General features: G+C 35.9%; 1 non-coding gene across 1 annotated transcript; it reads left to right on the plus strand.

Annotated features, from left to right (window-relative positions):
• Window positions 1-4,417: 4,417 nt before the first annotated feature.
• On the plus strand, window positions 4,418-4,491 carry TRNAT-UGU (transfer RNA threonine (anticodon UGU)). The gene has a single exon. It is a non-coding gene; the product is annotated as a tRNA-Thr (tRNA).
• Window positions 4,492-14,537: the final 10,046 nt, after the last annotated feature.

Here is a 14,537-nt window from a genome sequence, read left to right on the forward strand (position 1 = left end):
ATGTGGACTTCAATTGTGTACAACATCGATCTCTGCGATAGTACAATAGTTGGATTAAGAATCTGCTCTAAGTGCTAAAAGGAAGAAAATGAGATGAAGCTTAAAAAAAGTTACAGCAGTGTTTTTTTTTTACTATTCCACAAATTTCTCATTGTCCTTTTAAATAATGCTCTTCTAAATTTACTTGGTCTCTCAATTGCCAAGACTGAGAGTGACATCTTATTCCATGATTATGCTTTGCATGGAATACTACTCAAGCTTAATGTTGTTTTGCTCAGTTAACCACTTGAAATTATTAATTAGTGATTAAATCCTCCCTGGCTTTCCTGTCCTCCTTGTCAGCTTGTGGTGCTGTGGCTTAGTTGGTTAAAGCACCTGTCTTGTAAACAGAAGATCCTGAGTTCAAATCTCAGCACTGCCTTCATTTCCGAGTAAAGCTTTTAAACCTCAAAATGTGGACTTCAATTGTGTACACCATCGATCTCTACGATAGTGCAAGAGTGGGATTAAGAATCTGTTCTAAGTGCTAAAAGGAAGAAAATGAGATGAGGCTTTAAAAAAGTTACAGCAGTGTTTTTTTTTTACTATTCCACAAATTTCTCATTGTCCTTTTAAATAATGCTCTTCTAAATTTACTTGGTCTCTCAATTGCCAAGACTGAGAGTGACATCTTATTCCATGATTATGCTTTGCATGGAATACTACTCAAGCTTAATGTTGTTTTGCTCAGTTAACCACTTGAAATTATTAATTAGTGATTAAATCCTCCCTGGCTTTCCTGTCCTCCTTGTCAGCTTGTGGTGCTGTGGCTTAGTTGGTTAAAGCACCTGTCTTGTAAACAGAAGATCCTGAGTTCAAATCTCAACACTGCCTTCATTTCCGAGTAAAGCTTTTAAACCTCAAAATGTGGACTTCAAGTGTGTACACCATCGATCTCTACGATAGTGCAAGAGTGGGATTAAGAATCTTTTCTAAGTGCTAAAAGGAAGAAAATGAGATGAGGCTTTAAAAAAGTTACAGCAGTGCTTTTTTTTTACTATTCCACAAATTTCTCATTGTCCTTTTAAATAATGCTCTTCTAAATTTACTTGGTCTCTCAATTTCCAAGACTGAGAGTGACATCTTATTCCATGATTATGCTTTGCATGGAATACTACTCAAGCTTAATGTTGTTTTGCTCAGTTAACCACTTGAAATTATTAATTAGTGATTAAATACTCCCTGGCTTTCCTGTCCTTTTTGTCAGCTCGTGGTGCTGTGGCTTAGTTGGTTAAAGCACCTGTCTTGTAAACAGAAGATCCTGAGTTCAAATCTCAGCACTGCCTTCTTTTCCAAGTAAAGCTTTTAAACCTCAAAATGTGGACTTCAATTGTGTACAACATCGATCTCTGCGATAGTGCAATAGTGGGATTAAGAATCTTCTCTAAGTTCTAAAAAGGAAGAAAATGGGATGAAGCTTTAAAAAAGTTACAGCAGTGTTTTTTTTTTTACTATTCCACAAATTTCTCATTGTCCTTTTAAATAATGCTCTTCTAAATTTACTTGGTCTCTCAATTTCCAAGACTGAGAGGGACATCTTATTCCATGATTATGCTTTGCATGGAATACTACTCAAGCTTAATGTTGTTTTGCTCAGTTAACCACTTGAAATTATTAATTAGTGATAAAATACTCCATGGCTTTCCTGTTCTCCTAGTCAGCTTGTGGTGCTGTGGCTTAGTTGGTTAAAGCACCTGTCTTGTAAACAGAAGATCCTGAGTTCAAATCTCAGCACTGTCTTCTTTTCTGAGTAAAGCTTTTAAACCTCAAAATCTGGACTTCAGTTGTGTACAACATCGATCTCTACGATAGTGCAATAGTGGGATTAAGAATCTTCTCTAAGTGCTAAAAAGGAAGAAAATGGGATGAAGCTTTATAAAAGTTACAGCAGTGTTTTTTTTTACTATTCCACAAATTTCTCATTGTCCTTTTAAATAATGCTTTTCTAAATTTACTTGGTCTCTCAATTGCCAAGAATGAGAGTGACATCTTATTCCATGATTATGCTTTGCATGGAATACTACTCAAGCTTAATGTTGTTTTGCTCAGTTAACCACTTGAAATTATTAATTAGTGATTAAATACTCCATGGCTTTCCTCTCCTCCTTGTCAGCTTGTGGTTCTGTGGCTTAGTTGGTTAAAGCTCCTGTCTTGTAAACAGAAAATCCTGAGCTCAAATCTCAGCACTGCCTTCTTTTCCGAGTAAAGCTTTTAAACCTCAAAATGTGGACTTCAATTGTGTACAACATCGATCTCTGCGATAGTACAATAGTTGGATTAAGAATCTGCTCTAAGTGCTAAAAGGAAGAAAATGAGATGAAGCTTAAAAAAAGTTACAGCAGTGTTTTTTTTTTACTATTCCACAAATTTCTCATTGTCCTTTTAAATAATGCTCTTCTAAATTTACTTGGTCTCTCAATTGCCAAGACTGAGAGTGACATCTTATTGCATGATTATGCTTTGCATGGAATACTACTCAAGCTTAATGTTGTTTTGCTCAGTTAACCACTTGAAATTATTAATTAGTGATTAAATCCTCCCTGGCTTTCCTGTCCTCATTGTCAGCTTGTGGTGCTGTGGCTTAGTTGGTTAAAGCACCTGTCTTGTAAACAGAAGATCCTGAGTTCAAATCTCAGCACTGCCTTCATTTCCGAGTAAAGCTTTTAAACCTCAAAATGTGGACTTCAATTGTGTACATCATCGATCTCTACGATAGTGCAAGAGTGGGATTAAGAATCTGTTCTAAGTGCTAAAAGGAAGAAAATGAGATGAGGCTTTAAAAAAGTTACAGCAGTGTTTTTTTTTTACTATTCCACAAATTTCTCATTGTCCTTTTAAATAATGCTCTTCTAAATTTACTTGGTCTCTCAATTGCCAAGACTGAGAGTGACATCTTATTCCATGATTATGCTTTGCATGGAATACTACTCAAGCTTAATGTTGTTTTGCTCAGTTAACCACTTGAAATTATTAATTAGTGATTAAATCCTCCCTGGCTTTCCTGTCCTCCTTTTCAGCTTGTGGTGCTGTGGCTTAGTTGGTTAAAGCACCTGTCTTGTAAACAGAAGATCCTGAGTTCAAATCTCAGCACTGCCTTCATTTCCGAGTAAAGCTTTTAAACCTCAAAATGTGGACTTCAAGTGTGTACACCATCGATTTCTACGATAGTGCAAGAGTGGGATTAAGAATCTTTTCTAAGTGCTAAAAGGAAGAAAATGAGATGAGGCTTTAAAAAAGTTACAGCAGTGCTTTTTTTTTACTATTCCACAAATTTCTCATTGTCCTTTTAAATAATGCTCTTCTAAATTTACTTGGTCTCTCAATTGCCAAGACTGTGAGTGACATCTTATTCCATGATTATGCTTTGCATGGAATACTACTCAAGCTTAATGTTGTTTTGCTCAGTTAACCACTTGAAATTGTTAATTAGTGATTAAATACTCCCTGGCTTTCCTGTCCTGCTTGTCAGCTCGTGGTGCTGTGGCTTAGTTGGTTAAAGCACCTGTCTTGTAAACAGAAGATCCTGAGTTCAAATCTCAGCACTCCCTTGTTTTCCAAGTAAAGCTTTTAAACCTCAGAATGTGGACTTCAATTGTGTACAACATCGATCTCTGCGATAGTGCAAGAGTGGGATTAAGAATCTGTTCTAAGTGCTAAAAGGAAGAAAATGAGATGAGGCTTTAAAAAAGTTACAGCAGTGTTTTTTTTTTACTATTCCACAAATTTCTCATTGTCCTTTTAAATAATGCTCTTCTAAATTTACTTGGTCTCTCAATTGCCAAGACTGAGAGTGACATCTTATTCCATGATTATGCTTTGCATGGAATACTACTCAAGCTTAATGTTGTTTTGCTCAGTTAACCACTTGAAATTATTAATTAGTGATTAAATCCTCCCTGGCTTTCCTGTCCTCCTTTTCAGCTTGTGGTGCTGTGGCTTAGTTGGTTAAAGCACCTGTCTTGTAAACAGAAGATCCTGAGTTCAAATCTCAGCACTGCCTTCGTTTCCGAGTAAAGCTTTTAAACCTCAAAATGTGGACTTCAATTGTGTACACCATCGATCTCTACGATAGTGCAAGAGTGGGATTAAGAATCTTTTCTATGTGCTAAAAGGAAGAAAATGAGATGAGGCTTTAAAAAAGTTACAGCAGTGCTTTTTTTTTACTATTCCACAAATTTCTCATTGTCCTTTTAAATAATGCTCTTCTAAATTTACTTGGTCTCTCAATTGCCAAGACTGTGAGTGACATCTTATTCCATGATTATGCTTTGCATGGAATACTACTCAAGCTTAATGTTGTTTTGCTCAGTTAACCACTTGAAATTGTTAATTAGTGATTAAATACTACCTGGCTTTCCTGTCCTGCTTGTCAGCTCGTGGTGGTGTGGCTTAGTTGGTTAAAGCACCTGTCTTGTAAACAGAAGATCCTGAGTTCAAATCTCAGCACTGTCTTCTTTTCTGAGTAAAGCTTTTAAACCTCAAAATGTGGACTTCAATTGTGTACAACATCGATCTCTGCGATAGTGCAATAGTGGGATTAAGAATCTTCTCTAAGTTCTAAAAAGGAAGAAAATGGGATGAAGCTTTAAAAAAGTTACAGCAGTGTTTTTTTTTTTACTATTCCACAAATTTCTCATTGTCCTTTTAAATAATGCTCTTCTAAATTTACTTGGTCTCTCAATTTCCAAGACTGAGAGTGACATCTTATTCCATGATTATGCTTTGCATGGAATACTACTCAAGCTTAATGTTGTTTTGCTCAGTTAACCACTTGAAATTATTAATTAGTGATAAAATACTCCATGGCTTTCCTGTTCTCCTGGTCAGCTTGTGGTGCTGTGGCTTAGTTGGTTAAAGCACCTGTCTTGTAAACAGAAGATCCTGAGTTCAAATCTCAGCACTGTCTTCTTTTCTGAGTAAAGCTTTTAAACCTCAAAATGTGGACTTCAATTGTGTACAACATCGATCTCTACGATAGTGCAATAGTGGGATTAAGAATCTTCTCTAAGTTCTAAAAAGGAAGAAAATGGGATGAAGCTTTAAAAAAGTTACAGCAGTGTTTTTTTTTTTTACTATTCCACAAATTTCTCATTGTCCTTTTAAATAATGCTCTTCTAAATTTACTTGGTCTCTCAATTGCCAAGACTGAGAGTGACATCTTATTCCATGATTATGCTTTGCATGGAATACTACTCAAGCTTAATGTTGTTTTGCTCAGTTAACCACTTGAAATTATTAATTAGTGATTAAATACTCCCTGGCTTTCCTGTCCTCTTTGTCAGCTCCTGGTGCTGTGGCTTAGTTGGTTAAAGCGCTTGTCTTGTAAACAGAAGATCTTGAGTCCATATCTCAGCACTGCCTTCTTTTCCAAGTAAAGATTTTAAACCTCAAAATGTGGACTTCAATTGTGTACAACATCGATCTCTGCGATAGTGCAATAGTGGGATTAAGAATCTTCTCTAAGTGCTAAAAAGGAAGAAAATGGGATGAAGCTTTATAAAAGTTACAGCAGTGTTTTTTTTTACTATTCCACAAATTTCTCATTGTCCTTTTAAATAATGCTTTTCTAAATTTACTTGGTCTCTCAATTGCCAAGAATGAGAGTGACATCTTATTCCATGATTATGCTTTGCATGGAATACTACTCAAGCTTAATGTTGTTTTGCTCAGTTAACCACTTGAAATTATTAATTAGTGATTAAATCCTCCCTGGCTTTCCTGTCCTCATTGTCAGCTTGTGGTGCTGTGGCTTAGTTGGTTAAAGCACCTGTCTTGTAAACAGAAGGTACTGAGTTCAAATCTCAGCACTGCCTTCATTGTCGAGTAAAGCTTTTAAACCTCAAAATGTGGACTTCAATTGTGTACAACATCGATCTCTATGATAGTGCAAGAGTGGGATTAAGAATCTGCTCTAAGTGCTAAAAGGAAGAAAATGAGATGAAGCTTTAAAAAAGTTACAGCAGTGTTTTTTTTTTACTATTCCACAAATTTCTCATTGTCCTTTTAAATAATGCTCTTCTAAATTTACTTGGTCTCTCAATTGCCAAGACTGAGAGTGACATCTTATTCCATGATTATGCTTTGCATGGAATACTACTCAAGCTTAATGTTGTTTTGCTCAGTTAACCACTTGAAATTATTAATTAGTGATTAAATACTCCATGGCTTTCCTCTCCTCCTTGTCAGCTTGTGGTTCTGTGGCTTAGTTGGTTAAAGCTCCTGTCTTGTAAACAGAAAATCCTGAGCTCAAATCTCAGCACTGCCTTCTTTTCCGAGTAAAGCTTTTAAAGCTCAAAATGTGGACTTCAATTGTGTACAACATCGATCTCTGCGATAGTACAATAGTTGGATTAAGAATCTGCTCTAAGTGCTAAAAGGAAGAAAATGAGATGAAGCTTAAAAAAAGTTACAGCAGTGTTTTTTTTTTACTATTCCACAAATTTCTCATTGTCCTTTTAAATAATGCTCTTCTAAATTTACTTGTTCTCTCAATTGCCAAGACTGAGAGTGACATCTTATTCCATGATTATGCTTTGCATGGAATACTACTCAAGCTTAATGTTGTTTTGCTCAGTTAACCACTTGAAATTATTAATTAGTGATTAAATCCTCCCTGGCTTTCCTGTCCTCCTTGTCAGCTTGTGGTGCTGTGGCTTAGTTGGTTAAAGCACCTGTCTTGTAAACAGAAGATCCTGAGTTCAAATCTCAGCACTGCCTTCATTTCCGAGTAAAGCTTTTAAACCTCAAAATGTGGACTTCAATTGTGTACATCATCGATCTCTACGATAGTGCAAGAGTGGGATTAAGAATCTGTTCTAAGTGCTAAAAGGAAGAAAATGAGATGAGGCTTTAAAAAAGTTACAGCAGTGTTTTTTTTTTACTATTCCACAAATTTCTCATTGTCCTTTTAAATAATGCTCTTCTAAATTTACTTGGTCTCTCAATTGCCAAGACTGAGAGTGACATCTTATTCCATGATTATGCTTTGCATGGAATACTACTCAAGCTTAATGGTGTTTTGCTCAGTTAACCACTTGAAATTATTAATTAGTGATTAAATCCTCCCTGGCTTTCCTGTCCTACTTTTCAGCTTGTGGTGCTGTGGCTTAGTTGGTTAAAGCACCTGTCTTGTAAACAGAAGATCCTGAGTTCAAATCTCAGCACTGCCTTCATTTCCGAGTAAAGCTTTTAAACCTCAAAATGTGGACTTCAAGTGTGTACACCATCGATCTCTACGATAGTGCAAGAGTGGGATTAAGAATCTTTTCTAAGTGCTAAAAGGAAGAAATTGAGATGAGGTTTTAAAAAAGTTACAGCAGTGCATTTTTTTTACTATTCAACAAATTTCTCATTGTCCTTTTAAATAATGCTCTTCTAAATTTACTTGGTCTCTCAATTGCCAAGACTGTGAGTGACATCTTATTCCATGATTATGCTTTGCATGGAATACTACTCAAGCTTAATGTTGTTTTGCTCAGTTAACCACTTGAAATTGTTAATTAGTGATTAAATACTCCCTGGCTTTCCTGTCCTGCTTGTCAGCTCGTGGTGCTGTGGCTTAGTTGGTTAAAGCACCTGTCTTGTAAACAGAAGATCCTGAGTTCAAATCTCAGCACTGCCTTCTTTTCCAAGTAAAGCTTTTAAACCTCAAAATGTGGACTTCAATTGTGTACAACATCGATCTCTGCGATAGTGCAATAGTGGGATTAAGAATCTTCTCTAAGTTCTAAAAAGGAAGAAAATGGGATGAAGCTTTAAAAAAGTTACAGCAGTGTTTTTTTTTTTACTATTCCACAAATTTCTCATTGTCCTTTTAAATAATGCTCTTCTAAATTTACTTGGTCTCTCAATTTCCAAGACTGAGAGGGACATCTTATTCCATGATTATGCTTTGCATGGAATACTACTCAAGCTTAATGTTGTTTTGCTCAGTTAACCACTTGAAATTATTAATTAGTGATAAAATACTCCATGGCTTTCCTGTTCTCCTAGTCAGCTTGTGGTGCTGTGGCTTAGTTGGTTAAAGCACCTGTCTTGTAAACAGAAGATCCTGAGTTCAAATCTCAGCACTGTCTTCTTTTCTGAGTAAAGCTTTTAAACCTCAAAATCTGGACTTCAGTTGTGTACAACATCGATCTCTACGATAGTGCAATAGTGGGATTAAGAATCTTCTCTAAGTGCTAAAAAGGAAGAAAATGGGATGAAGCTTTATAAAAGTTACAGCAGTGTTTTTTTTTACTATTCCACAAATTTCTCATTGTCCTTTTAAATAATGCTTTTCTAAATTTACTTGGTCTCTCAATTCCCAAGAATGAGAGTGACATCTTATTCCATGATTATGCTTTGCATGGAATACTACTCAAGCTTAATGTTGTTTTGCTCAGTTAACCACTTGAAATTATTAATTAGTGATTAAATACTCCATGGCTTTCCTCTCCTCCTTGTCAGCTTGTGGTTCTGTGGCTTAGTTGGTTAAAGCTCCTGTCTTGTAAACAGAAAATCCTGAGCTCAAATCTCAGCACTGCCTTCTTTTCCGAGTAAAGCTTTTAAACCTCAAAATGTGGACTTCAATTGTGTACAACATCGATCTCTGCGATAGTACAATAGTTGGATTAAGAATCTGCTCTAAGTGCTAAAAGGAAGAAAATGAGATGAAGCTTAAAAAAAGTTACAGCAGTGTTTTTTTTTTACTATTCCACAAATTTCTCATTGTCCTTTTAAATAATGCTCTTCTAAATTTACTTGGTCTCTCAATTGCCAAGACTGAGAGTGACATCTTATTGCATGATTATGCTTTGCATGGAATACTACTCAAGCTTAATGTTGTTTTGCTCAGTTAACCACTTGAAATTATTAATTAGTGATTAAATCCTCCCTGGCTTTCCTGTCCTCATTGTCAGCTTGTGGTGCTGTGGCTTAGTTGGTTAAAGCACCTGTCTTGTAAACAGAAGATCCTGAGTTCAAATCTCAGCACTGCCTTCATTTCCGAGTAAAGCTTTTAAACCTCAAAATGTGGACTTCAATTGTGTACATCATCGATCTCTACGATAGTGCAAGAGTGGGATTAAGAATCTGTTCTAAGTGCTAAAAGGAAGAAAATGAGATGAGGCTTTAAAAAAGTTACAGCAGTGTTTTTTTTTTACTATTCCACAAATTTCTCATTGTCCTTTTAAATAATGCTCTTCTAAATTTACTTGGTCTCTCAATTGCCAAGACTGAGAGTGACATCTTATTCCATGATTATGCTTTGCATGGAATACTACTCAAGCTTAATGTTGTTTTGCTCAGTTAACCACTTGAAATTATTAATTAGTGATTAAATCCTCCCTGGCTTTCCTGTCCTCCTTTTCAGCTTGTGGTGCTGTGGCTTAGTTGGTTAAAGCACCTGTCTTGTAAACAGAAGATCCTGAGTTCAAATCTCAGCACTGCCTTCATTTCCGAGTAAAGCTTTTAAACCTCAAAATGTGGACTTCAAGTGTGTACACCATCGATTTCTACGATAGTGCAAGAGTGGGATTAAGAATCTTTTCTAAGTGCTAAAAGGAAGAAAATGAGATGAGGCTTTAAAAAAGTTACAGCAGTGCTTTTTTTTTACTATTCCACAAATTTCTCATTGTCCTTTTAAATAATGCTCTTCTAAATTTACTTGGTCTCTCAATTGCCAAGACTGTGAGTGACATCTTATTCCATGATTATGCTTTGCATGGAATACTACTCAAGCTTAATGTTGTTTTGCTCAGTTAACCACTTGAAATTGTTAATTAGTGATTAAATACTCCCTGGCTTTCCTGTCCTGCTTGTCAGCTCGTGGTGCTGTGGCTTAGTTGGTTAAAGCACCTGTCTTGTAAACAGAAGATCCTGAGTTCAAATCTCAGCACTCCCTTGTTTTCCAAGTAAAGCTTTTAAACCTCAGAATGTGGACTTCAATTGTGTACAACATCGATCTCTGCGATAGTGCAAGAGTGGGATTAAGAATCTGTTCTAAGTGCTAAAAGGAAGAAAATGAGATGAGGCTTTAAAAAAGTTACAGCAGTGTTTTTTTTTTACTATTCCACAAATTTCTCATTGTCCTTTTAAATAATGCTCTTCTAAATTTACTTGGTCTCTCAATTGCCAAGACTGAGAGTGACATCTTATTCCATGATTATGCTTTGCATGGAATACTACTCAAGCTTAATGTTGTTTTGCTCAGTTAACCACTTAAAATTTTTAATTAGTAATTAAATCCTCACTGGCTTTCCTGTCCTGCTTGTCAGCTTGTGGTGCTGTGGCTTAGTTGGTTAAAGCACCTGTCTTGTAAACAGAAGATCCTGAGTTCAAATTTCAGTACTGCCTTCATTTCCGAGTAAAGCTTTTAAACCTCAAAATGTGGACTTCAATTGTGTACACCATCGATCTCTACGATAGTGCAAGAGTGGGATTAAGAATCTTCTCTAAGTTCTAAAAAGGAAGAAAATGGGATGATGCTTTAAAAAAGTTACAGCAGTGTTTTTTTTTTTACTATTCCACAAATTTCTCATTGTCCTTTTAAATAATGCTCTTCTAAATTTACTTGGTCTCTCAATTTCCAAGACTGAGAGTGACATCTTATTCCATGATTATGCTTTGCATGGAATACTACTCAAGCTTAATGTTGTTTTGCTCAGTTAACCACTTGAAATTATTAATTAGTGATTAAATCCTCCCTGGCTTTCCTGTCCTCCTTGTCAGCTTGTGGTGCTGTGGCTTAGTTGGTTAAAGCACCTGTCTTGTAAACAGAAGATCCTGAGTTCAAATCTCAGCACTGCCTTCATTTCCGAGTAAAGCTTTTAAACCTCAAAATGTGGACTTCAATTGTGTACACCATCGATCTCTACGATAGTGCAAGAGTGGGATTAAGAATCTTTTCTAAGTGCTAAAAGGAAGAAAATGAGATGAGGCTTTAAAAAAGTTACAGCAGTGCTTTTTTTTTACTATTCCACAAATTTCTCATTGTCCTTTTAAATAATGCTCTTCTAAATTTACTTGGTCTCTCAATTGCCAAGACTGTGAGTGACATCTTATTCCATGATTATGCTTTGCATGGAATACTACTCAAGCTTAATGTTGTTTTGCTCAGTTAACCACTTGAAATTGTTAATTAGTGATTAAATACTCCCTGGCTTTCCTGTCCTGCTTGTCAGCTCGTGGTGCTGTGGCTTAGTTGGTTAAAGCACCTGTCTTGTAAACAGAAGATCCTGAGTTCAAATCTCAGCACTGTCTTCTTTTCTGAGTAAAGCTTTTAAACCTCAAAATGTGGACTTCAATTGTGTACAACATCGATCTCTGCGATAGTGCAATAGTGGGATTAAGAATCTTCTCTAAGTTCTAAAAAGGAAGAAAATGGGATGAAGCTTTAAAAAAGTTACACCAGTGTTTTTTTTTTTACTATTCCACAAATTTCTCATTGTCCTTTTAAATAATGCTCTTCTAAATTTACTTGGTCTCTCAATTTCCAAGACTGAGAGTGACATCTTATTCCATGATTATGCTTTGCATGGAATACTACTCAAGCTTAATGTTGTTTTGCTCAGTTAACCACTTGAAATTATTAATTAGTGATAAAATACTCCATGGCTTTCCTGTTCTCCTGGTCAGCTTGTGGTGCTGTGGCTTAGTTGGTTAAAGCACCTGTCTTGTAAACAGAAGATCCTGAGTTCAAATCTCAGCACTGTCTTCTTTTCTGAGTAAAGCTTTTAAACCTCAAAATGTGGACTTCAATTGTGTACAACATCGATCTCTGCGATAGTGCAATAGTGGGATTAAGAATCTTCTCTAAGTTCTAAAAAGGAAGAAAATTGGATGAAGCTTTAAAAAAGTTACAGCAGTGTTTTTTTTTTTACTATTCCACAAATTTCTCATTGTCCTTTTAAATAATGCTCTTCTAAATTTACTTGGTCTCTCAATTTCCAAGACTGAGAGTGACATCTTATTCCATGATTATGCTTTGCATGGAATACTACTCAAGCTTAATGTTGTTTTGCTCAGTTAACCACTTGAAATTATTAATTAGTGATAAAATACTCCATGGCTTTCCTGTTCCCCTGGTCAGCTTGTGGTGCTGTGGCTTAGTTGGTTAAAGCACCTGTCTTGTAAACAGAAGGTACTGAGTTCAAATCTCAGCACTGCCTTCTTTTCTGAGTAAAGCTTTTAAACCTCAAAATGTGGACTTCAATTGTGTACAACATCGATCTCTATGATAGTGCAAGAGTGGGATTAAGAATCTGCTCTAAGTGCTAAAAGGAAGAAAATGAGAAGAAGCTTTAAAAAAGTTACAGCAGTATTTTTTTTTTACTATTCCACAAATTTCTCATTGTCCTTTTAAATAATGCTCTTCTAAATTTACTTGGTCTCTCAATTGCCAAGACTGAGAGTGACATCTTATTCCATGATTATGCTTTGCATGGAATACTACTCAAGCTTAATGTTGTTTTGCTCAGTTAACCACTTGAAATTGTTAATTAGTGATTAAATACTCCCTGGCTTTCCTGTCCTGCTTGTCAGCTTGTGGTGCTGTGGCTTAGTTGGTTAAAGCACCTGTCTTGTAAACAGAAGATCCTGAGTTCAAATCTCAGCACTCCCTTGTTTTCCAAGTAAAGCTTTTAAACCTCAAAATGTGGACTTCAATTGTGTACAACATCGATCTCTGCGATAGTGCAAGAGTGGGATTAAGAATCTGTTCTAAGTGCTAAAAGGAAGAAAATGAGATGAGGCTTTAAAAAAGTTACAGCAGTGTTTTTTTTTTACTATTCCACAAATTTCTCATTGTCCTTTTAAATAATGCTCTTCTAAATTTACTTGGTCTCTCAATTGCCAAGACTGAGAGTGACATCTTATTCCATGATTATGCTTTGCATGGAATACTACTCAAGCTTAATGTTGTTTTGCTCAGTTAACCACTTGAAATTATTAATTAGTGATTAAATCCTCCCTGGCTTTCCTGTCCTCTTTTTCAGCTTGTGGTGCTGTGGCTTAGTTGGTTAAAGCACCTGTCTTGTAAACAGAAGATCCTGAGTTCAAATCTCAGCACTGTCTTCATTTCCGAGTAAAGCTTTTAAACCTCAAAATGTGGACTTCAAGTGTGTACACCATCGATCTCTACGATAGTGCAAGAGTGGGATTAAGAATCTTTTCTAAGTGCTAAAAGGAAGAAAATGAGATGAGGCTTTAAAAAAGTTACAGCAGTGCTTTTTTTTACTATTCCACAAATTTCTCATTGTCCTTTTAAATAATGCTCTTCTAAATTTACTTGGTCTCTCAATTGCCAAGACTGTGAGTGACATCTTATTCCATGATTATGCTTTGCATGGAATACTACTCAAGCTTAATGTTGTTTTGCTCAGTTAACCACTTGAAATTGTTAATTAGTGATTAAATACTCCCTGGCTTTCCTGTCCTGCTTGTCAGCTCGTGGTGCTGTGGCTTAGTTGGTTAAAGCACCTGTCTTGTAAACAGAAGATCCTGAGTTCAAATCTCAGCACTGCCTTTTTTTCCAAGTAAAGCTTTTAAACCTCAAAATGTGGACTTCAATTGTGTACAACATCGATCTCTGCGATAGTGCAATAGTGGGATTAAGAATCTTCTCTAAGTTCTAAAAAGGAAGAAAATGGGATGAAGCTTTAAAAAAGTTACACCAGTGTTTTTTTTTTTACTATTCCACAAATTTCTCATTGTCCTTTTAAATAATGCTCTTCTAAATTTACTTGGTCTCTCAATTTCCAAGACTGAGAGTGACATCTTATTCCATGATTATGCTTTGCATGGAATACTACTCAAGCTTAATGTTGTTTTGCTCAGTTAACCACTTGAAATTATTAATTAGTGATAAAATACTCCATGGCTTTCCTGTTCTCCTGGTCAGCTTGTGGTGCTGTGGCTTAGTTGGTTAAAGCACCTGTCTTGTAAACAGAAGATCCTGAGTTCAAATCTCAGCACTGTCTTCTTTTCTGAGTAAAGCTTTTAAACCTCAAAATGTGGACTTCAATTGTGTACAACATCGATCTCTGCGATAGTGCAATAGTGGGATTAAGAATCTTCTCTAAGTTCTAAAAAGGAAGAAAATTGGATGAAGCTTTAAAAAAGTTACAGCAGTGTTTTTTTTTTTACTATTCCACAAATTTCTCATTGTCCTTTTAAATAATGCTCTTCTAAATTTACTTGGTCTCTCAATTTCCAAGACTGAGAGTGACATCTTATTCCATGATTATGCTTTGCATGGAATACTACTCAAGCTTAATGTTGTTTTGCTCAGTTAACCACTTGAAATTATTAATTAGTGATAAAATACTCCATGGCTTTCCTGTTCCCCTGGTCAGCTTGTGGTGCTGTGGCTTAGTTGGTTAAAGCACCTGTCTTGTAAACAGAAGGTACTGAGTTCAAATCTCAGCACTGCCTTCTTTTCTGAGTAAAGCTTTTAAACCTCAAAATGTGGACTTCAATTGTGTACAACATCGATCTCTATGATAGTGCAAGAGTGGGAT

Source organism: Phyllobates terribilis, unplaced genomic scaffold, assembly GCF_046119375.1.
Source record: "Phyllobates terribilis strain yellow unplaced genomic scaffold, ASM4611937v1 Scaffold_9__5_contigs__length_417890890, whole genome shotgun sequence".
Lineage (NCBI taxonomy): Eukaryota > Metazoa > Chordata > Amphibia > Anura > Dendrobatidae > Phyllobates > Phyllobates terribilis.